General features: G+C 48.8%; 1 protein-coding gene across 1 annotated transcript in view; it reads left to right on the top strand.

Moving 5' to 3' along the window:
* Window positions 1-22,074, top strand: part of LOC144755671 (chromodomain-helicase-DNA-binding protein 8-like) — a 1,307,007-nt gene that overhangs the window by 620,039 nt on the left and 664,894 nt on the right.

Raw genomic sequence — 22,074 nt, 5'->3', positions numbered from 1 at the left:
TTAGTACCGACAGTTTTAAAAATATACTTTTATCATTATGAGTACATACATGTAATTACTTTGCAAAGGAGCAATGAAGTTTGTGCACACAATGTATACAGTATTGACAGTAAGCAACACAATCCTAAAACACACTATAGCATTGAGCTCAATGAGTTTTCCACATGTAAGTACAATTGAATACTATATATTTTACTTTAGTAGTCCCAAGACCAGATCCTAGATTCAGTCCTGGGGTCTAAGCTGAAACCAGATTAGGAAAAACGTTTTAGTTACTGAAGTGAATTTTCGTGAATATAAAGCGGTTTTAAAAGTTCAATGTAAATCTGACAATGTTATTCAATGGGAGAAAATTCAGGTTGCAGGTAAAGTACGATTGCTTTACTTTTGCAATCCAGCACTGGTCTACTGGGGCCAGCACTGGGGTCTTAACTTAAAACAGGTAGGTAATTGTGTTTCAGTATTTCGTAGGATTTTTAAAGAATATTTCAAGTTTTCAAAAGTAGACACTTAAAAGAAATTTCATATAAAAGCAGACAATGGGTTCCTATGGAGAAAATACAGATTACTAGTAAACCCGGTACGGATTACGTTTACGATTCAGTACTGGGCTGAAAGGTACAGTACTGACTTCTCCCCTGATCACAGGTGAGTATTTCGGAATTCGGCTGATTTTAAATAAATATTTTAACATTTCAAAACTTCACACTTTGAAGAAATTTCACAGAAAAGCAGACAATGGTTTCCTATGGCAGAAATTTAGATTACTAGCAAACACGGTTGTGATTACTTTTGCGGTCCAGTACTGGGCTACAAGGTACAGTACTGACTTCTCTCCTGATCACAGGTGAGTAATTAGAAATTCGTTATTCAGCTGATTTTAGATGAATATTTTAAAGTTTCAAAACTTCACACTTAGAAGATTTTTCGAGTCAAACCAGTCAATTTTATCCTATGGCAGGAAAGTGAGTCATCGGTTTCCAGGTGAGGACTCGACTAGTGAAGTTAAGGTTCTGGACATAGACTCCGGGGTCCCCCAGGGTCAGGTAGGTACAATTAGTACACCCTCAGCGGCACAGGGGCGGCCGGGTGCAGAGGTAGTTAGGCCCAATGTTATCCAATGAGGGAAGGGGGGCCTTCGGTTGGTGGCTGCTGGCGCAGGCCAGGCGGCTATGGGAGCTGGGCTCCTGGTCACTTGCTCAGAGCAAATGGAGAAGTAGAATAGGGTAAAGGTTGCACTGCCAGTGGCACTCGGGCGTCTGGGTGCAGGGTGCTTTTGAGCCGTTATGATAAACTTGCCGGCTTAGCACTCACTGTACAGACTGGGGATACGATGTATGTCTAGAGATATTGAAAAACAACCCGTTTCCCATGTATAGACCTTCATCCAAGCTAAGTCAGCAAAAACAGCTAAGCAGTGTCGTGTGCAAAAGCAGTAAAGGGGTAAAATGGCGTTTAAACTCAAATAAGCCATGCTAACTTAACATACACGCAAAAGAGTTCCACAAGCCATCCTACAGCAGTCTACTTTATGCTTTGAGACTTAATTCACATCGAAGATAAAAACCTCCCTCCATGTCCTTGCGATCACTTTCCAGGACTGGGCTTGTGTGTGACAACGTAATGCATTCTGGGTAATCTAGTCTTTGTGCCAGTGACCTAATTAAACTGACCAGAGTTGCCACCATAGTTGTAGGCTGTAAGTTTCAAAAATCCCCCGAGCATATATTTTAAAATTAGTGGCCTCACATATGGTGGCCCATTGCAGTGTGCACACTCCTTCCTCTATTGAAAAATATTACATGGGCAGTAGCAAGCCAAGTGTCGAAGCAGGAGCCTATAGTGAGGGCATCAGAATTAAATGAAAGAGTTCGAGGCATGTGGGCTGCTGAATTCACATCTATAGCATAGATCGCCGCCTAGTGTTGGGTCCGGATGATTGCACATTGTTGTCCTGGAAGAGTCTTCGAAGTATCACGAGATAGGTGGCTCCTCCCCTGGACTACAGTGCGCATGGGCATCGACTCCATCCCCAGATTGTTTTTTTACGCCATTGGGTTCGGATGCATATTTGATCACTCAAGATCGGAATCGATAGAAACTTTTCTTTAGGCCCGAAGGCCTTTCCTATATCGTCGGTATTGTTTTGCGTTCGGTGCCCAGCTCTGTTCCGGCTCAGTTCCCGAGTCGGCCATCCGGAGGAGCCGTGTGGCTCTTCGGTGCTCGAGGCCCAGTCTACGCAGCCAGACTTCGACGAAACATCATGGAACGGAACCCATTCAAGAGATGCCCCGTGTGCAACTCGAAGTATCCCCACATCAATGTCCACCCGGTGTGCAACAAGTGCCTGTCGCCGGATCACGATGAAGCCAACTGTATGGCTTGTTCCCGTTTTCGATCCGAAGAAGACAATTCGACTTCGGCGCGCCAGGATGCCCAGCAGACGGCCCCTGACCCGGTGAACATTTTCGAGGGGGAAGAAGCAGACGAGCAGGAAGATCGAGAGCCGATTTCAACTCCAGCGACGGAGATCGACTCCAACTACGACGCAGACGTCGAAATGCTCGATACGGAAGACGTCGTCGACGAGGTAGGAGACGACAATGAGGCATATGGGGCCACGGAAAATAGCTCAGGGGAAGAGCTATGCCCCGTTCGAACAATCACTAAGGCTCAGGTCGAGGGATCGCCACATGGCCTTACCCAAGATCTTACACCTAAATCCACGGTCTCGCCGACAGGCCCGACTACGGAGCCGCCATTGGTAAAATCGAAACCGAAAGTGAAAGCTTCGTTCTCGACTAAACCGAAAGTGATAGAGACGCCGTCGACACAGAAGAAGCCTGTCGCTGTGGTCGCCTCCACGTCTTCAGACATGTCGGGCCAGCCGAATCCGAAGAAGGTTGTCGATACGGTGAAGTCGCTCAAGAGCGTCGAACCGAAGTCGCTCAAGGGCGTCGAGCCGAAGACTGGAGCACCGAAAAAGGTTGTCAAGGCCGCCGCCCCGAAACCGTTGGCGCCAAAGGCCGTCGACAAAGACAAAGGACTTGAAGCTCCAAAAGATGTCGATCCTGCACGTAGGCCGGTAAAGGCCAACAGTACTGTCGCCCTCGAGTCTGCACATGCTGGTGGATCGAGAACGCCTGTCGGGTCGACGAAACCGTCTGCATCCTTCACAAAGCAGGTGTCGGACTCGTTGCAACGCATCAGGAACAAGGCTTCCGCGGTCGATCCGAAGGACACTTCCACCCCGATGCCCGCTGCCAAACCGCCAAAGTCGACGGCGCCGATCCAGTTCACGCTGCCGCCGAAAGTGGTGCCGAAGGCGTTCGTGCGCAGGACTGTCGACCACGCGCTCAAGAAGGTGTCCACGGGGCCGAAGCCAACCCCTGCACTTGTAGGCACAAAACATCGGCAACCCCTGATGGAGGAGCAGTCGGAGCAATTTATCGACGCCGACACCGGTAAACTTTCCATCTACAAGCGAAAGATCACGCCGGCACAGCCTATGGAGTCCTACACGATTCCTTTGAAGAGGAAAAAGGCTTCTACGGATTCCCCAGTTCTAATTGAACCTATTTATCCACGGCCTCAGGACACTGCTCCAACCTCACCCACTTACTCTGATGTGGAGACTGGGGAAGGGGAGGATGAAGAGTACAACTTCCCTGCTGACACTGATCCTGAAGATCACCATGACTCATGGGCAGATGCTGGGGACCCAGGGGATCCGCAAACTGCCCCGGACACTCAAGTATATACTGTTAAAACCTCACCTACTGAGCATTCTGCGGCATTTAATGCTCTAATTGAGAGGGCAGCTAAAAATCACGACGTCCAGCTGCATGCTGACCCTGTTGAGGTGGATTTTCTGTTTGATACCTTTTCCACCTCTGAAAAGACTGTCAAGACTCTGCCAATGTTGAAGGGGGTTCTGAAACATGCTGCAGACATTTTTAAAGAACCCACACGTGCCAGGGTTATAAACCCCAGAATTGAAAAAAAGTATAGGCCGGCACCTGACGACCCTACCTACATCAGGGGCCAGTTGCCGTTGGACTCTTTAGTTCTTTCTAATGCCCGGAAGAGGGCGAATTCACAAACTACTGGTGATGCTCCTCCCCCTGACAAGGAATCTAAAGTGCTAGAAGTATCAGGGAAGAGGGTTTCGGCTCAAGCGGCCAATATCTGGCGTATTTCGAACACTCAGGCACTCTTGGCCAGATATGACAGGGCACACTATGATACACTTAAGACCCTGTTACAACACTTGCCAGATATGTATAAAGAGGCAGCGGAGATGCTCATTCAAGAAGGGAAGCTCATCTCAAATGCTTCTATTAAATGTGCACTGAACGCAGCGGACACCGCGGCCAGGGCCATTAGCACAAGTGTCATGTTGAGACGTCAGGCCTGGCTCAGAATCTCCGGGTTCAAACCAGAGATTCAAACCACCATCCTCAATCAGCCTGTAAACCCTGATCACTTATTTGGTCCTGAGGTGGATACCACCCTGGAAAAAATAAAGAAAGACACCGAGACTGCGAAGTCCATGGGGGCTCTCCAGTCCCAGCAGTTCAGGGGTAGTACTTTTCGTCGCTCAAGCAATAGAGGTGTTTCCAGAGGCCAGATGTCCCAGCAAACACAGTATACGAAAGGTGGTGCACAAACCTCTTACAGCAAGCAGAGTAGAAGCGGCTATCGCGGCAACAGCACCAAGGGCAGAGGTCGTGGAAACAACAACTCCCGATCCTCCGCCACCAACAAACAGTGACGCCTTGTCACTGCCCCCCCGACCATACCACACCTGTCGGGGGGAGACTCCAACAGTTCCTGCCAGTCTAGAAATCTATCACCACAGACAGGTGGGTCAGAAAACTTATACAGTATGGTTATTGTCTGGAGTTAACGTCCACTCCACCCAACATCCCACCACGGCACCGTCCTATGTCAACAGAGCATTTGCACTTATTGCAGCAAGAGGTACTCGTCATGCTGCAAAAAGGGGCAATCAAGCTTGTGCCAGTGGAGCAAAGAGGCTCGGGAGTATACTCCCTGTACTTCTTGATCCCAAAGAAGGACGGGTCCTTGCGACCCATACTGGACCTCAGGCCCTTAAACCAGTACATTCTCTCAAGACACTTTCATATGCTCACGCTGCAGCAGGTTCTTCCGTTGCTCAATCAAGGGGATTTCCTCGCAACATTAGATCTAAAAGATGCGTATTTTCACATTCCACTACATCCGTCACACAGAAAATACCTCTGATTCACCATTCAGAATCAGCTTTACCAATTCAGGGTCCTCCCTTTCGGAGTTACCACAGCGCCCAGGGTGTTCACAAAATGCCTGGCGACAGTGGCTGCGCACCTCAGGAGACGAAACGTTCACGTCTACCCTTATCTGGACGACTGGCTTGTCCAAGCAAAGTCAGCCCAGCAGTGCGCTGCCAACATGTCCCACACCATTCACCTTCTTCACGATCTAGGTTTCTCGCTAAATTATCCAAAGTCGCACCTTCAGCCAGCCCATGTGCGGCAGTATCTGGGCGCGACAATAGATACTCTGGCAGCCACAGCGCAGCCAAATTCTGTGATGATCAACAGCATTCAGTCGCTGATCCAGAAATTGAGACCGCAACACTCGCTTCCAGCACGAGTGTTCATGCAGTTGATAGGCATGATGGCCTCCTGCATCTTCATAGTCCCGCATGCGAGATTACATATGCGTCCGCTTCAAGAGTGCTTGGCACGTCAGTGGACTCAGGCTCACGGACAGTTGAACGACCTAGTGTTGGTGACCGGTCGGGCATACAACTCTCTGCATTGGTGGAATCCACACAACCTTTGCAATTGCCGACCGTTCCAGGAGCCTGTTCCACAGATCATCCTGCTGACGGACGCTTCTCTACAGGGTTGGGGAGCTCATGTGCTCCACTACACAGTGCAGGGACTATGGACAACACAGCAAAGGAAGATGCACATTAACCACCTAGAGCTGATGGCAATCTTCCTGGCGATGAAGGCATTCAAGGTACATCTTGTGAGAAGTTGGCCTGATATATAGTGTTCACTATTCTAGTGATCACTTTGTATCATACCAAACAACCCTTATTGATGATTGGTTGTAAGTCAACCTTTCAGACCAGCTATCCTAGTAGCATGGACACGAGCAGTCTTCAGGCTAAACTCTAGAGGGCGTGTTAAGCCAGCTGTTTTACCATCACATATACCCCTTGAACACCAAGGTAAAGGACACCACACAAGTTGTTATAAAAATATAGAATATTTATTAATAACAGTTCTACCCTGAACTCTTTATGAGTCAGGGAGCTAAGCACAATACAAAACTCTTACGAAAATACTTCAAGTTGCACAATTTACACAAATGCCCGAGGGGCACGAAAAACCATATACACAATAAGTGGAATGCGAAATACTAGCAGGTAAGTAACAAGATCCAGAGGCTTAAGGATCGCTAGGACTACACTACTGAACCCTAAGGTTAGGAGCAGGAGGCCTGGGGGGATCGGGTGCAGAGTTTGCACTCTCACGCGGGATGCGGGAAGAAGTCTATGGATGCTAGATTTCGTAAAGTTAGTGTTCTCGGACGAATCCGACTAGTTAGGCTGAAAACGAAAAAGGATCTGGACACTTAGATAGTGAACCTACGTTGGAGCACCAAAATGCTCGAGTTACCTAGCCCAGGGGCTGCGGCTGCATAGGGTTCAAAAGACGTCGGGAATCCTCGTTACAGTCTATGGAGCCTGAAAGAAGAAGTTGCTGGCAGGCGACCAGTGATGAAGTTAGATGGGACCCAAGCCTGGATCGGAGTTGAAGATGACCTGAAAGCAGAGGGGTCTCAGTTCTTGATCACTAGCCAGTGAACAGATGGGCACCAGGATGGCACCGGATGAAATCACCTCGACCAGGTGAGTGGGCGACGCTGGGCTCTGCAGTCTCTCGGACCAGGAGGCGTTGTCGGCGACTAGGATGGAGGTGCGAGCTGTCCCACGAAGGTGTCTGCTGTCGGCACTGCTGAAACCAGGATTGGAGCATCAAGCCTTGGCAAAGTCAAGCCCACGCGGTGGACTCAAGATGGCGTCTGGAGTGGACCAGGACGGTCCGGGGTGCTCCTCTCTTGGAAGGGAGCAAGGGCCAGTCAGGGGCAACCAGACCAGCGGTGAAATCGTCGTGGTACGTCCTCAGGAGGGCCACTAGCCAGCAGGCAAGTAGCCGGACAACGCGGTGAGCAGCGAAGAGCAGAAGGGCCCCACGCAGATCTTGTGGATGCTGGGGGACTGGACTTCGGTGCTGGAGCTGCTCAGGGTTAGGGCTTCTCAAACCCCAGTGCACTTACTCGAGGGTCTCTCAGGGGTCGTGCTGGTGAAGCGTCGGGCTTGAAGATGGCCGGTCCCACGGGCCTCGTCACACCCACGAATCTCAGCTGGGCTGGATGATGTAGGTAGAGGTCAGAGATGGCAGGGAATCCGGGTCTCGTCGAGCTGGGCAGTCTTGATCCGGAGGATGGACTTTCAGCAAACCGCAAGAGCTTCGATGGTGCCTGCTCGTGCAGGGTGGCTACTCCTTAGCCACAAGGGAGAGTCTTCAGAAGAGTCAAGAGTTCCTTTCGTGGAAAGTAGTTTCAAGATTCAAGATTATCTAATTTGGAAAGGGGGCCTGCTCCTACCTTTATCCTAAGAAAAGGGGCTGGCTCGCGACTAAGTCCTGCCCTATGGGTGGGACTAGGAGGGGGGTGGTTAAACCCCTCTCCTTTGTCCGGTCTCTCCCCAGCTCAGGGGCTGGTGGGCCCCAGGAACTGGTTTGAGCCGGCATATGCACAGTGAGCACCGGGGTGCCACTTGCAGTCACCTTCCTTTCAGCCCTGCCTACCTGGGATACACAAAATCCTGTCTGGGATGGTGCTAGCACCGCCCCTGACAGGAAACCCTTTGTCCATGCCTCCGTTGCTGGAAGGACTCCCAGCAGCAGGAGGGCAGACTGGTGTCTCGGTGGCAGCATCCATTTTGTGGAGCTGAGGCTGTGTCTGACTTTAACCGGGGTTCACAGTTACACACATGTTGTGTCCCTCTAGAAGGGTGGAATGCTAACCCCGTCGCCAGAATTGGCGAGGGGTTAGTATTCCAATTCGTTTGACACCTTACTCGACATGTTTTGATAATGCTATACCAAAGTTAGCATTTAACCGCGAGGATTATAAAGCACTTAAGAGTATATGGTATAGCGTTATCATGGAACAGCTATTTGGACTTGGTTCCGCAAGCTGCAAACGGGCTCAGCTCATGCCAGAGCACCATCTCACATAATTCCAAGCACTCTGCCTTCAGGATTGATAAGGCCTGCCATAGGAGTGACTGATAGGAATACATGTGTCCATTTTAGGGTTAGATATAGGAATACTATATCTAAAGCAAAGGGTGTTTACACCACCTTGCCCCAGCTGTCGTGCAGCCAGTTGTGTCTGTTTGGGTGGCCAGCCAGGGGTGGCATAATACATACTTCAGCCCCTGGTAGGCCCTGGGTACACCTATGCCCTGGATACCTAAGGTATGCTGTACAGGGACTGATAAGGTGGCCCAGTACCAATTGCTAAAATGCACCTAAGGTACATGGTTGTAATTTAGAGAGAGAACAGCTAGGCTGTGGGTCTGATTAGCAGGCCCACAGCCAGGGAAAGTCGTAAACCAGTGAATCAAAAAGCAAAAATCTGGGGTGGCCATGGGATTGCAGACCCCACTCTCCTACACATCTGTGCAACAAAGTCGTATTGATCCGGACGGACAACATGACAGCCATGTACTACATTCAGAAGCAGGGAGGTACACACTCTCCACAGTTGTCTCATCTGGCTCAGAGCATGTGGAAGTGGGCCATTCAGAGGAACATCTTCCTCATGGCGGAACACCTCCCGGGCAAGGACAATCAGATGGCGGATCTGCTCAGCAGGTACAGCCACCAAATGCACGAGTGGGAGATACATCCATCAGTACTCCACCCGTACTTCCAGCAGTGGGGTCATCCAGAGATAGACCTGTTCGCCACAAGGGAAAACGCCAAATGCCAAAGCTTTGCCGCCAGGTTCCCGCACCCACAGTCGCAGGGCAATGCGATATGGATGAACTGGTCAGGCAAATTTGCGTACGCTTTTCCCCCAGCACCTCTAATACCGCTGGTGGCACGAAAGCTAAAGCAGCACTCGATGACGCTCATCCTGGTTGCTCCAACGTGTGCCCGCCAACCATGGTACACCACGTTTCTAGAACCTTCCGTGGTACCGCATCAAAGGCTGCACCTCACACCCAGACTTTTGACGCAGAGCCATGGCGACATTCAGCACCCAGATCCGCAACCGCTCAACCTGGCGATCTGGCTCCTGAGGTCTTAGAGTTTGGCTACCTCAACTTGCCTCCTGACTGCATGGATATCATACGGGAGGCAAGAAAGCCCACCACCAGAGCATGCTACGCAGCAAAATGGAAGCGGTTTGTCATTTATTGCGTGGAACGCAACATTGACCCGCTTGACGCGTCCACGCACAACATCATTTGTTATCTGCTACATCTTTACAAATGCAATCTGGCATATGCTTCCATTCGGATACATTTATCCGCCATTGCAGCTTATCTCCAAAACCGGCAGCATCTCTCCCTTTTCCGAGTGCCTGCCATTAAGGCTTTTCTAGAAGGGCTCAAGCGAGTCATTCCTCCCAGGACCCCACCTGCTCCTGAGTGGAATCTTAATGTGGTACTCACCTGACTGATGGGTCCACCTTTTGAGCCTCTACACTCATGCGAGATTCAATTCCTAACAAGGAAGGTGGCTTTCCTGATAGCCATTACGTCACTGCGACGTGTTAGTGAACTCCAGGCGCTCACTGTACAAGAACCTTCCATACAGATTCACTCCAACCGGGTGGTGCTGCGCACTAACCCTAAATTTCTTCCTAAGGTGGTTTCACAGTTCCATGTCAAACTATTGAACTGCCCGTGTTCTTCCAAAATCCAGAGACAGTGGCTGAAAGAATGCTCCACACTCTGGACGTCAAACGAGCTTTGATGTACTACATTGATAGGACCAAAGATTTTACGAAGACAAAACAACTCTTTGTTGCCTTTTCTGCCCAACACAAAGGCAACCTCATTTCCAAATCAGGTATAGCCAGGTGGATCGTTAAGTGTATTCAAATTTGCTATCAAAAGGCTAAGCGCACTTTAACGGTCCCCCCTAGAGCCCACTCCACCCGTAAGTTGGGGGCCTCCATGGCTTTCCTCGGAAATATCCCTTTGGAAGACATTTGTAGAGCAGCCACATGGTCTACCCCACACACATTTACTAAACACTACTGTGTAGATGTGCACTCCAAGCAGCTGTAGGGCAGGCTGTTCTAAAAACACTTTTTCAGACGTCTGCAGCTGGCACAGGCGGCCGCCGATAATGGAGGGACTGCTATATATTCTATGCTATAGATATGAATTCAGCAGCCCACATGCCTCGAACTGAATATGCTACTTACCAGTATGCATCTGTTCTTGGCATGTAGGGCTGCTGACATTCATATCGCCCACCCTCCTCCCCGGCGCCTGTAGCGGCTGCAGAATTTACACTTACTCTTAGCATGGCCATCGCTCACACTGTTACACTCCATCTTTGCCACAATGGCTAAAAACAATCTGGGGATGGAGTCGATGCACATGCGCACTGTAGTCCAGGGGAGGAGCCACCTATCTCGTGATACTTCGAAGACTCTTCCAGGACAACAATGTGCAATCATCCGGACCCAACACTAGGCGGCGATCTATGCTATAGATATGAATGTCAGCAGCCCTACATGCCAAGAACAGATGCATACTGGTAAGTAGCATATTCATTACGTTACCAGCTTTAAATAAGCTTTGCACACTTCAGCTGCTGTTTTCAGCTGCAGAAATAAATATCGAGCAGGCCTCTATTTCACTTTATCTCCTGTGCCCGCCCCGCCCCACACCACCTCCCGTCTGTCCCTGCTTATTTAACTGTTTGTCTTCCGCCCTAAGCATTACACACTTCAGCTGATATAGAATCTCTCCTCTGATATATCGTGATTGCCTTAAAAACACAAATGTTCAGCAGCCGAGGCATACTCCTGCATGCTCAATATCATATTATTAGATCAGTACACATTCAGAACCCAAGTAGTCTTTCCCACCTCTTCGCCCCCAAAAAAACCGAAATACACAAAACTCTCACCTGCAACTCCGCACCAGTGCAGAACCACCTCAACATCATCGCAGCACCACCTCAACATCAGCGCAGCACCATCTCAGAATCCGCACAGCACCACCTCTGCATTAGCACAGCACCACCACAAGCGCAGCACCACCTCATCAGCAATTCAGCACTAACACACAACACTACTTTAGCATCAACACAGCATTTACTCAGTTTTACTCCGCACCACCTGAGCACCAGTGCAGTACCACCACCTCCACATAACTCCACAGCATCACTTAGAACCACCTCAGTATCACTCGGCATCACCTGGGCGTCATCTCTGCACCAGCACACCACCACTTCAGCACCACCTCACCATAATTCAGCACCACCTGAGTATAATTCAGCATCAAGTGAGCATCCTCCGCATCAGCAAACCACAACTCCGTACCACTCAGCACCACCTCCGTCTACTGTCGGAATCTGGCTTCTGTTGATTCTTCCCTAAAGTCTGTCCGCTGCTTGTGTTGCAATTCAGGTACTATTTCCCAACCTCCACCGTCCCGTTTATGTCCTCCTGCATAACAAAACAAATAAACCCATAATAAATAAATCAACAATAAATAGACGAGCATTAGAACAGGCAGGGAGAATTTGCCAGCACTGCAAGGACAAAAAACTAGAAGACATTTTTTATGTTAATTCTTTTTTAATCGGGTCATTCTGTTGTACATAATGGCTTCTTAGTTAAATAAATATATGGTAACAAAAATGCTTATTACACTTTTTTAATCGTAACTTTTCAACTTGCTGCACAGTAGCCACAATGCTCTACAACATAGCTTAAAAACATTGGCAAAACCAATAGCTCTGGCTAAACACTTATAGGTTCCCAATGGCGAGACCTATTGGCTATGTCAATGCTTGTCTCCTTTTATCCAGAAAATGTCCTCGTGTGGTATCTTAAGCATATCACACTGAGTAGAAAAAGTAATATAAAAAGAAATCAAAAGGAATTTCATCAGTATTTGAATATTTTACAAACCTGTTACAAAAGTTATTTTCTTCCTGCTTGCTTGTTGATTAATCTGTCTTGAACTAAGTCCTGCTTGGTTCTAAAAATAAAATACAACTCAAGAAATATTTTTAATATAAACAATTGGTCTGAGTTCAGTCTTTTAGTGTGTGAAATCATTTCTTGCCTGAGTGTGTCATTAAATGTGTAACACCTTCCTCTGATAAAGTTGTACTGCTCGCCCATACTACCACAAATGGAGAGTAAGGTATGATCTACTTTTACCTCTGTAAGCCTTTGGGGATCCACTGAACTCTGCGCACACTATACCTTACTTTCGTATAGTATATACAGAGACAGCTTCCTACACACATGCAGTGGCACTGGGGTCAAAATGTCAAGGAAGCCCACTGAAACCTGATTATTGCTATATTTTACTACTAAACAAGCTATCCCAAGTGCAATTAGCGTACAGGCGCCAGGTTCATGATTTGAATGGCACAGTATGTACAGTGGCAAAGGGGCAAAAGCTCTAGGAAATCCACTGAACACAGATTATTGCTATTTTTTACTATTGATCAAGCATTCACAAGTGCAGTTAATCTGCAGGCAGGGGGGGGGTCATGATTTGACTGGTGCAGCAGTTGCAGTCGCACAGGAGCCAAAAGGTCTAGGAAACCCACTAAGCACAGATTATTGCTATATTTTACTATTAAACAAGCAGTCAGGAGTGGTTTTATGGTTGTTTGCAACTATTTAACCTAAAGTACCACTTAGCCTAAAGCATCACTGTAATAAAAGCAGTAACCCATTGAATGAATGAAATGAATGAATGAAAGGCATTTTTATACCGCGCAAAACTTAGCCCCAAGGGGCATCAAGGCCCACTTCAAACAGACATAGAAATCCAAACTCCAAATGACAGGACCAGAAGGCCATCGGGAAAGCAAAGCCTAATATGCATGAGAGAAAAGCCAGGTCTTAAGTCATTTTTTGAATGTTGCTAAGGATGGTTGACTGGAAAGCTCAAGGGGGAGGAGGTTCCACAGTTTGGGTGCCAAGGTGGAAAAAGCTCTACCTCCCTATCTAACCTTAGTAAACCTAGGAACCACCAGCCTGTTCTTCGAAGATGAACAAAGAGTTCTGATAGGGGTGTAGGCACACAAAAGAGATCCAATGCTTTCAGATCCTGAGCCATGGATAGCACCATGGGCCAAACAGAGAATTTTATAAGAGATCCTAGATGGAATTGGAAGCCAATGAAGATCCCTTCTGGCCATTGTTGCAGATGCTCTCTGTGAGAAGTTGGCCTGATATATAGTGCTCACTATTCTAGTGATCACTTTGTATCATACCAAACAACCCTTATTGATGATTGGTTGTAAGTCAACCTTTTTAGACCAGCTATCCTAGTAGCATGGACACGAGCAGTCTTCAGGCTAAACTCTAGAGGGCGTGTTAAGCCAGCTGTTTTACCATCACATGTACCCCTTGAACACCAAGTGAAAGAACACCACACAAGTTGTTATAAAAATATAGGATATTTATTAATAACAGTTCTACCCTGAACTCTTTGTGTCAGGGAGCTAAGCACAATACAAAACTCTTACGAAAATACTTCAAGTTGCACAATTTATACAAATGCCCGAGGGGCACGAAAAACCATATACACAAAAAGTGGAATGCGAAATGCTAGCAGGTAAGTAACAAGATCCAGAGGCTTCAGGATCGCTAGGACTACACTACTGAACCCTAAGGTTAGGAGCAGGAGGCCTAGGGAGATCGGGTGCAGAGTGTGCACTCTCAGGCGGGATGCGGGAAGAAGTCTATGGATGCTAGCGTTTCTAAAGTTACTGTTTCCGGACGAATCCGACTAGGTAGACTGAAAACGACAAAGGATCTGGACACTTGGATAGTGAACCTGTGCTGGAGTACCGAAATACTCAAGTTACCTAGCCCAGGGGCCACGGCTGCATAGGGTTCAAAAGACGTCGGGAATCCTCGTTGAAGTCTATGGAGCCTGAAAGAAGAAGTTGCTGGCAGGCGACCAGTGAAGATGTTCGGTGTGATCCAAGGCTGGATCAGTGAAGGAGACGACCTGAAAGCAGAGGGGACTTAGTTCTTAATCACTAGCCAGTGATTATGTGGGCACCAGGATGGCACCGGATGTAGTCACCTCGACCAGGTGAGTGGGCGACGCTGGACTCTGCAGTCACACGGGCTAGGAGGCGTTGTCGGCGTCCAGGCTGGAGGTGCGAGCTGTCCCACGAGGCTGTCGGCTGTCGGCGATGCTGGACTCAGAATTTGAGCAACAAACCTTGGCAAAGGCAAGCCCACGCGGTGGAGTCAAGATGGCGTCTGGAGTGGACCAGGAGGGTCCAGGGCACTTCTTGTTGGACAAGAAGCGAGGGCCAGTCTAGGGGACCTAGACCAGCGGTGAAAAACGTCGTGGTACGTCGTCAAGAGGGTCACTAGCCAACGGGCAAGTGACCGGACAACGTGGCAAGCAGCAAAGAAGCAGAAGGGCCCCACGCAGATCTCGTGGATGCTGGGGGGCTGGACTTCGGTGCTGGAGCTGCTTAGGGTTAGGGCTTCTCAAACCCCAATGCACTTACTCGAGGGTCTCTCGGGGGTCGTGCTGGTGAAGCGTCGTGCAGGTCTTTGAAGATGGCCGGTCCCACGGGTCTCGTCACACCCACGAATCTCAGCTGGGCTGGATGATGTAGGTAGAGGTCAGAGATTGCAGGGAATCCGGGTCTCGTCGAGCTGGGCAGTCTTGATCCGGAGGATGGATGTGCAGCAAACCGCAAGAGCTTCGATGGTGCCTGCTGGTGCAGGGTGGTACTCCTTAGCCACAAGGGAGAGTCTTCAGAGAAAGTCAAGAGTTCCTTTCGTGGAAAGTAGTTCAAGATTCAAGATTATCTAATTTGGGAAGGTGGCCTGCTCCTACCTTTATCCAAAGAAAAGGGGCTGGCACGCGACTAGGTCCTGCCCTACGGGTGGGACCAGGAGGGGGGTGGTTACACCCCTCTCCTTTGTCCGGTCTCTCCCCAGCTCAGGGGCTGGGGTGCCCCCAGGAACTGGTTTGAGCCGGCATATGCACAGTGAGCACCGGGGTGCCACTTGCAGTCACCTTCCTTTCAGCCCTGCCTACCTGGGATACACAAAATCCTGTCTGGGATGGTGCTAGCACCGCCCCTGACAGGAAACCCTTTGTCCAGGCCTCCGTTGCTGGAAGGACTCCCAGCAGCAGGAGGGCAGACTTGTGTCTCGGTGGCAGCATCCATTTTGTGGAGCTGAGGCTGTGTTCAACTTTAACCGGGGTTACAGCTACCAACATGTCTTCTCCCTCTAGAGGGGTGGAATGCTACCCCCGTCGCCAGAACTGGCGAGGGGGTAGTATTCCAAAGCGTATGACACCTTACACGACATGTTTAGATAATGTCAGACCAAAGTTACCATAACCGCGAGGATTATAAGGCACTTAAGAGTATATGGTCTGACGCTATCATGGAAACGGCTAAGGGATAGATCCCGAATGCCGCAGACAGGCTCAGCTCATGCCAGAGCACTATCTCACACGATTCCAAGCACTCTGCCTCCAGGATTGTTAAGGCCTGCCATAGGAGTGACTGATAGGAGATCTGTGTGCCCATTTTAGGTTTAGATATAGGTATACTATATCTAAAGCAAAGGGTGATTACACCACCTTGCCCCAGCTGTCAAGCAGCTAGTTGTGTCAGTTTTGGATGGCCAGCCAGGGGTGGCATAATACATGCTTCAGCCCCTGGTAGGCCCTGGGTACACCTATGCCCTGGATACCTAAGGTATACTGTACAGGGACTGATAAGGTGACTCAGTATCCAATCAGATATGTACCTAGGGTACATGGAATCCATTTTAACAGAGAGAGCAGTAGGCCTGGGGTCCTGAATAGCAGGGCCCCAGGTCAACTAAGTCAGAAAACCAGCAAAACACCAGGCAAAAAGTTGGGGGCAACCATAGTCGGGGATCTACCTTCCTACACTCTCCTAGGGAGACTTAGCACCAATCTGGCTGCCGCATTTTGTACCATTTGGAGGCGATGGATGGAACCTTTATTGATGCCACCATAGAGGGCATTACAATAATCTAGCCTCGATAGTACTAAGCCAGCTGTTGCTTGTTTCCGGGCTGCCAAGGATAGATAAGGAGCAATTTTCTTTAAAATTCTGATGGTGCCACAACAAGTTGACACTGTCCTATTTACCTGGGGCTCTAAAGAGAGGGTAGGATCAATTTGTACTCCAAGATTCTTAGCAATAGGAGTAGGGGTCGGACAATCTCCTAGGGACGTGGGCCACCACTCCTTCGACCAGAGATCTTGGCTCCCTCCGAAGACCATAACTTCGGTTATTTCGCCGTTTAATTAAAAAAAATTACACGTCATCCATTTGGAGACTGCCTCCATACAGGTTCTAAACTTGGAAGCAATCTCACAGACTGGCTGGGTAATGGATACCAAGATCTGTGTGTCATCAGCGTATGATAACACATCCAGGCCAAATGATCTTACCACCTGTGCAAGTGGGGTAACATAGATGTTAAATAAAAGAGGGCTCAACGAGGAGCCCTGAGGAACCCCACATTGCACCTTTTGGGGATCGGAGAGGAAGTTGCCCATTTTTACTCTCTGCTCCCTGTGATGGAGAAAGGAGGAGAGCAGACTTAGGGCAGAGCCTCCTAATCCGATGTCCTTGAGCCTGGAGATCAGTATTGACGGGGACAAGGTGTCAAAAGCTGCTGTGAGATCTAATAACACAAGCAGCGAAGGGTGTCCTTTGTCAACCTCAGATCGGATTTTGTTTGTCACAACAGTGAGAGCAGACTCAGTGCTTTGAGCTGATCGAAAGCCGTGCTGAGAACTGTCAAGCATGTTGGAATTTTCAATAAAGGTAGACAGATTTTGATTTATATAAGATTCCAGAATCTTGGCTGGGGCCAGGAGTAGGGAAATAGGACGGTAATTTTTCAGAATTCCTGGGTCTAGGGAGGAGTTTTTTAAGCAAAGGCCTAACAGTGGCGGTTTTCCACAAGGAGGGAAAAATACCCTCTCGGATCGCCAAGTTCATGACTTCCAATAAAGGGGGAAGCACCGACCTGCAAGTTTTTAGGATTTTTAGTGGACAGGGGTCAAGAGGTGAGCAGGACTTTGTGGCATCCAGTAAAAGATTGAGATTTTCTAAAGACAGAGGGGGAGAACAAGTGAGCGATGGTTTGGACAAAACATTGGTCTTTCCATTTATATCATGGATTGAGGAAGAAGATCCTAGTGCCTCGACATTTAGCTCTTTATTTTTAATTTCAAGCGCACTGGAGATCTCAACAATTTTATCATGGAAGAAACTAGCTAAGTTATTACAAAGTTCCTGGGTATCAATAGTATGGTCAGACTGTCTGGGTGCCGAGAGAGTGTCAATTATGTTAAAAAGGTCTCTAGGGGATTTTAAGGATGTAGTCAAGTTAGTAAAATAATGACTTTTTTCTTCCCTCATTGCCTTCTTGTAGTCTCTAAGAAGGGATTTATGCAGGGCTTTCCCCCGTGGTTCAGGATAAGCAGTCCAGGACCTTTCTTGTTGCCGACATTTCTGACGCAAAGTTTTTAGGCGATCTGAAAACCAGAGTTGAGAGGGGCTCTTACGGGCTGAATAGTGACGTTTGGCCGGGGCAAGAGAGTCTATGGCAGTAGCTAGGGCAATGGAAAGATCGGAAGCAGCCCTATTTGGATCCTCCAGGGAAGAACACCTGAGACCATTCATAAAAGGTGAGAGTGTTATCATTTATAGTTTTATAATTCCTTCTAAGGGACCAAATATTTGGTTTATTGCCAGGGTTGGGATTTACTTTGAGATGGAAGGGGACTGCCAGATGGTCGGACCAAGAGAGAGGAATAGGAATGCCAGTCCTAAGTCTAGCATCATTAGAGAAGATGCCCTCCAATGTATGGGAGGCCAGATGTGTGGGGCCGTTCACCAATTGGTCAAATCCACAGGCAGCTAAGCCCTCTACAAGTGCTTGCGTATCCTTTTAATCTGTGGCCTCCAAATGAAAGTTAAAATCACCCAGAATAGTAAAATAGGGTCCATCGACATAGGGCTCAATAAGTTTAAAGATTTCATTGAGAAAAGTCGATTTGGGGCCAGGAGGTCTATAGCAGAGGATTCCAGAGAAGGAATCGGAGGGCGAGAAATTAATGGAAAAATATAGTGCCTCAAAGGTGTCTGAAGGCACGGAGAGAGGCTTGGTACAGCAAGTGAAGGTATCTCTAAACAAGATTCCCAGCCCCCCCCACCCCCCCTCCCCCTGCACCTTGTCCTATCAAGTCTGGACAGGGAATAGCCATCGGGGACTGCTTCAACAAAATCTGGGCCAGAGGTTTCAGAGCCCCAGGTTTCTGTGATAAAAACCCAGGGTGGTTTATTTTGAGAAACCAGATCATTAAATGCAACATTGTTACGCACAAGTGACGTAGCATTTAACAATAGGCCTGCCTCGCTAATTAGATTGAGAGCAGGCGGCTGATTTCCTATAGTGGCAGGATTTTTATGACGAGGATAGCGAGGGCGTCTAGAACTTAGGGTCCTCTTGCAACAGTGAATACTAACCAGATCATCTGGAGGTAAACTGAAATGGCAGGATCTTGGCATAGGTCTAAGAGCCACAAGAGTAGAGTAAGAATACAGCTCACAATTGCCATGAAGAGGGAAGCGAGGGCCAGCCCGTCTGGCCCCTGGCGCATCCTCAGCGCGGACGGGCGCAGACGGGCTTAACTTTGGAATTTTCTATCCCTCTATAGCTTATGTTACATTCAGCACATTTATATGACACATTTTCACAGTTTTTGTCTGGTCCTAAAATGCTTCTGAATCTGGATACCGTAACATCTTAGCAATGACTTTTGCCATTCTATAACATTAGCACTTAAGCAGTTGTAAACCTTATATAAATTCTTATAACTTACCAGATGGCATTCCATTCCAAGCATTGGCAAAGCCAGTAGGTCTCACCTTTGTGATATCTTTTGGCCTTGTCAATATTTTTTTGGGCATATTAAACAGCAGTTCTACTTTCAGTGCAGCGTAACTAAAAGAAAAAGGTGTTATAAGGCGGACAATCAATCATTTGTAGAGCGTGCTACTCCCCCATGAGAGTCTCAAGACGCCGAGGGGCGGGAGGAGCAGCTACTGGTCGAACAGCCAGGTCTTGAGATGTCTCGTGAAGGTCAGCAGGTCCCGGGTCTGACGCAGGTGGATGGGGAGGGTGATCCATGTCTTGGCGGCGGGGTGGGAGAATGATCTTCCACTGGTGGTCGTTCGGCGAATGCGTGGGACGGTGGCGACTGCGAGGTCGGCGGAGTGAAGCTGGCTGTTCGGGGTGTAGAAGGACAGTCGTTCGTTGAGGTATGCCGGTCCGGCGTTGTGGAGTGCTTTTGAGCGTGGGTGAGGAGCTTGAAGGTGATCCTCTTGTTAAATGGAAGCCAGTGCAGATTTCTCAGGTGGGTGGTGATGTGGCTGTGGCGAGGGAGTCAGAGGATAAGGCGTGCGGAGGTGTTTTGTATGCATTGGAGTCTTTTCTGGAGAGTGGCCATGGTTCCTGCTTAGAGGGCGTTGCCGTAGTCCAGCCTGCTGTTGAAGAATGCTTGGGTGACCATTCTTCTGGTTTCGTGGGGATCCATCTGTAGATCTTGCGGAGCATGTTGAAGAAGGAGGAGGAAACCGTGTTGACTTGTTGGGTCATAGAGAGCGTTGAGTACAGGATGACTCCCAGGTTGCGTGCGTGGTTGGTAGGTGTCGGGGCCTCTCCCAGCGTGGCCGGCCACCAGGAGAATCCCATGCAGAGGGGGAAAAGCCAATGAGGACCTCCCCTTGTCCGAGTTCAGTTTCAGCCGGCTAGTCTTCAAGCACTCTGCGACGGCCTTCATTCCCTCATGGAGTTTGGATTTGGCGGTGTCCGGGTCCTTGGTGAGGGAGAGGATCAGCTGGGTGTCGTCGGCGTATGAGACCATGTTGAGGTGGTGAGCTCGGATGATTTTTGCTAGCGGTGCCATGTAGATGTTTTAAAAGGGTCAGGCTGAGGGATGATCCTTGGGGTATGCCGCAGGTGTTTTTGGTGGCTTCAGACCTGAAGGGGGAGGCGGTCTCTCTGCGTTCTGCCGGTGAGGAAGGAGGTGATCCAGTCCAGGGCTTTGTCTCGGATTCCTGCATCATGGAGGCGTGTGTGCAGGGTATGGTGGCAGACTGTGTCGAAGGCGGCCTTTAGGTCCAGAAGGATGAGGGCTGCAGTTTTGCCGTTGTCCAGTATGGTCTTGATGTGGTCAGTGCCGGCGATGAGGGCGGTTTTGGTGCTGTGATTGCTGCGGAAGCCAGATTGGGAGGAGTCCAGGACGTTGTTCTCCTCCAGGCAGTGGGTCAGTTGTCTATTGGCGGTCTTCTCAATGACTTTTGCCGGGAACGGGAGCAGGGAGATGGGTCGGAAGTTATTGAAGTCCTTTGTGTCAGCCTTGGGTTTCTTGAGAAGGACGTTCATCTCAGCGTTTTTCCAGCTTTCGGGGAAGGTGGCAGTCTGGAAGGAGCTGTTGATGATCGTTCTGTGTCGAAGGCGGCCTTTAGGTTCAGAAGGATGAGGGCTGCAGTTTTGCCGTTGTCCAGTATGGTCTTGATGTGGTCAGTGACGGCGATGAGGGCGGTTTTGGTGCTGTGATTGCTGCGGAAACCAGATTGGGAGGAGTCCAGGACCTTGTTCTCCTCCAGGCAGTGGGTCAGTTGTCTATCGGCGGTCTTCTCAATTACTTTTGCTGGGAACGGGAGCAGGGAGATGGGTCGGAAGTTATTGAAGTCGTTTGGGTCAGCCTTGGGTTTCTTGAGAAGGACGTTCATCTCAGCGTTTTTCCAGCTTTCGGGGAAGGTGGCAGTCTCGAAGGAGCTGTTGATGATCGTTCTGAGTTGGGGTGCGATAATGGAGCTTGCCTTGTTGAAGATGTGGTGGGGGCAGGGTTCGGAGGGTACGCCGGAGTGGATGGTGTTCATGATTTTGATGGTGTCTTCGTCGTTGACGTTGTGCCAGGCGAGTAGGCACAGCACAGGCTGTATCATACAGCCTATTTACATTACTTTCGGCCATTTGCAACATAGCTAAAAAAAAATTTGCACAGCCAATAAATCTCACATATTCAAGACTTATGCCTATTCCAATGCTTGTTAAGGTTCTGAACTAACAGTTATTGTTTCAGTCACTTGTGATGAGGTATATTAAAGGTTAGACAACCATGCCCACCCAATCAGTTTGTGCTGCCACAGTGGGACCTTATCTTGATCTTCACATTCCTGGTGTGTATGCCTTTCGAGCCTATGCATAGCTGCTCACTGCTCCTCTTGACCAATTAGACTGTCTTTCTTTTTACGATTGTATCCTCTCATTGCATAAGTGAACTGCAGCCCTTTTAGTGCGATTTCCGTACTCCACCTTTTCTCAAACGACCTGTTACTACAGACGCGAGCGGCCTTCCTACTGAAAGTCATGACTTTTTTTCTATCCTTGGCAATCAGTCATGTTACCAGCATTCTTTGTTCGCCTGCAAAGCTACCATTTGGATACCAAGGGACTTAAAGCTTTCAAATACATTCTACCAATACATTCTACCAAGTACCATTGTGTGGGTGTGGGGATTTTGGGGGGGGGGGCAGATGCCAAGTAAGGAAAAGCTGTACAGAAAAGGGCCTTGTTAAGATGGATAGATCTAGGCATTAAGATATGTTATGCTATGTGCTGGTCAAGAAGCCGCCCGCAGAAATTATGAGAGCCCATTCTACC

This window comes from Lissotriton helveticus, chromosome 5_1 (assembly GCF_964261635.1).
Source record: "Lissotriton helveticus chromosome 5_1, aLisHel1.1, whole genome shotgun sequence".
In the NCBI taxonomy this organism is placed as follows: domain Eukaryota; kingdom Metazoa; phylum Chordata; class Amphibia; order Caudata; family Salamandridae; genus Lissotriton; species Lissotriton helveticus.
This window is presented reverse-complemented; position numbering and strand designations above follow the sequence as displayed.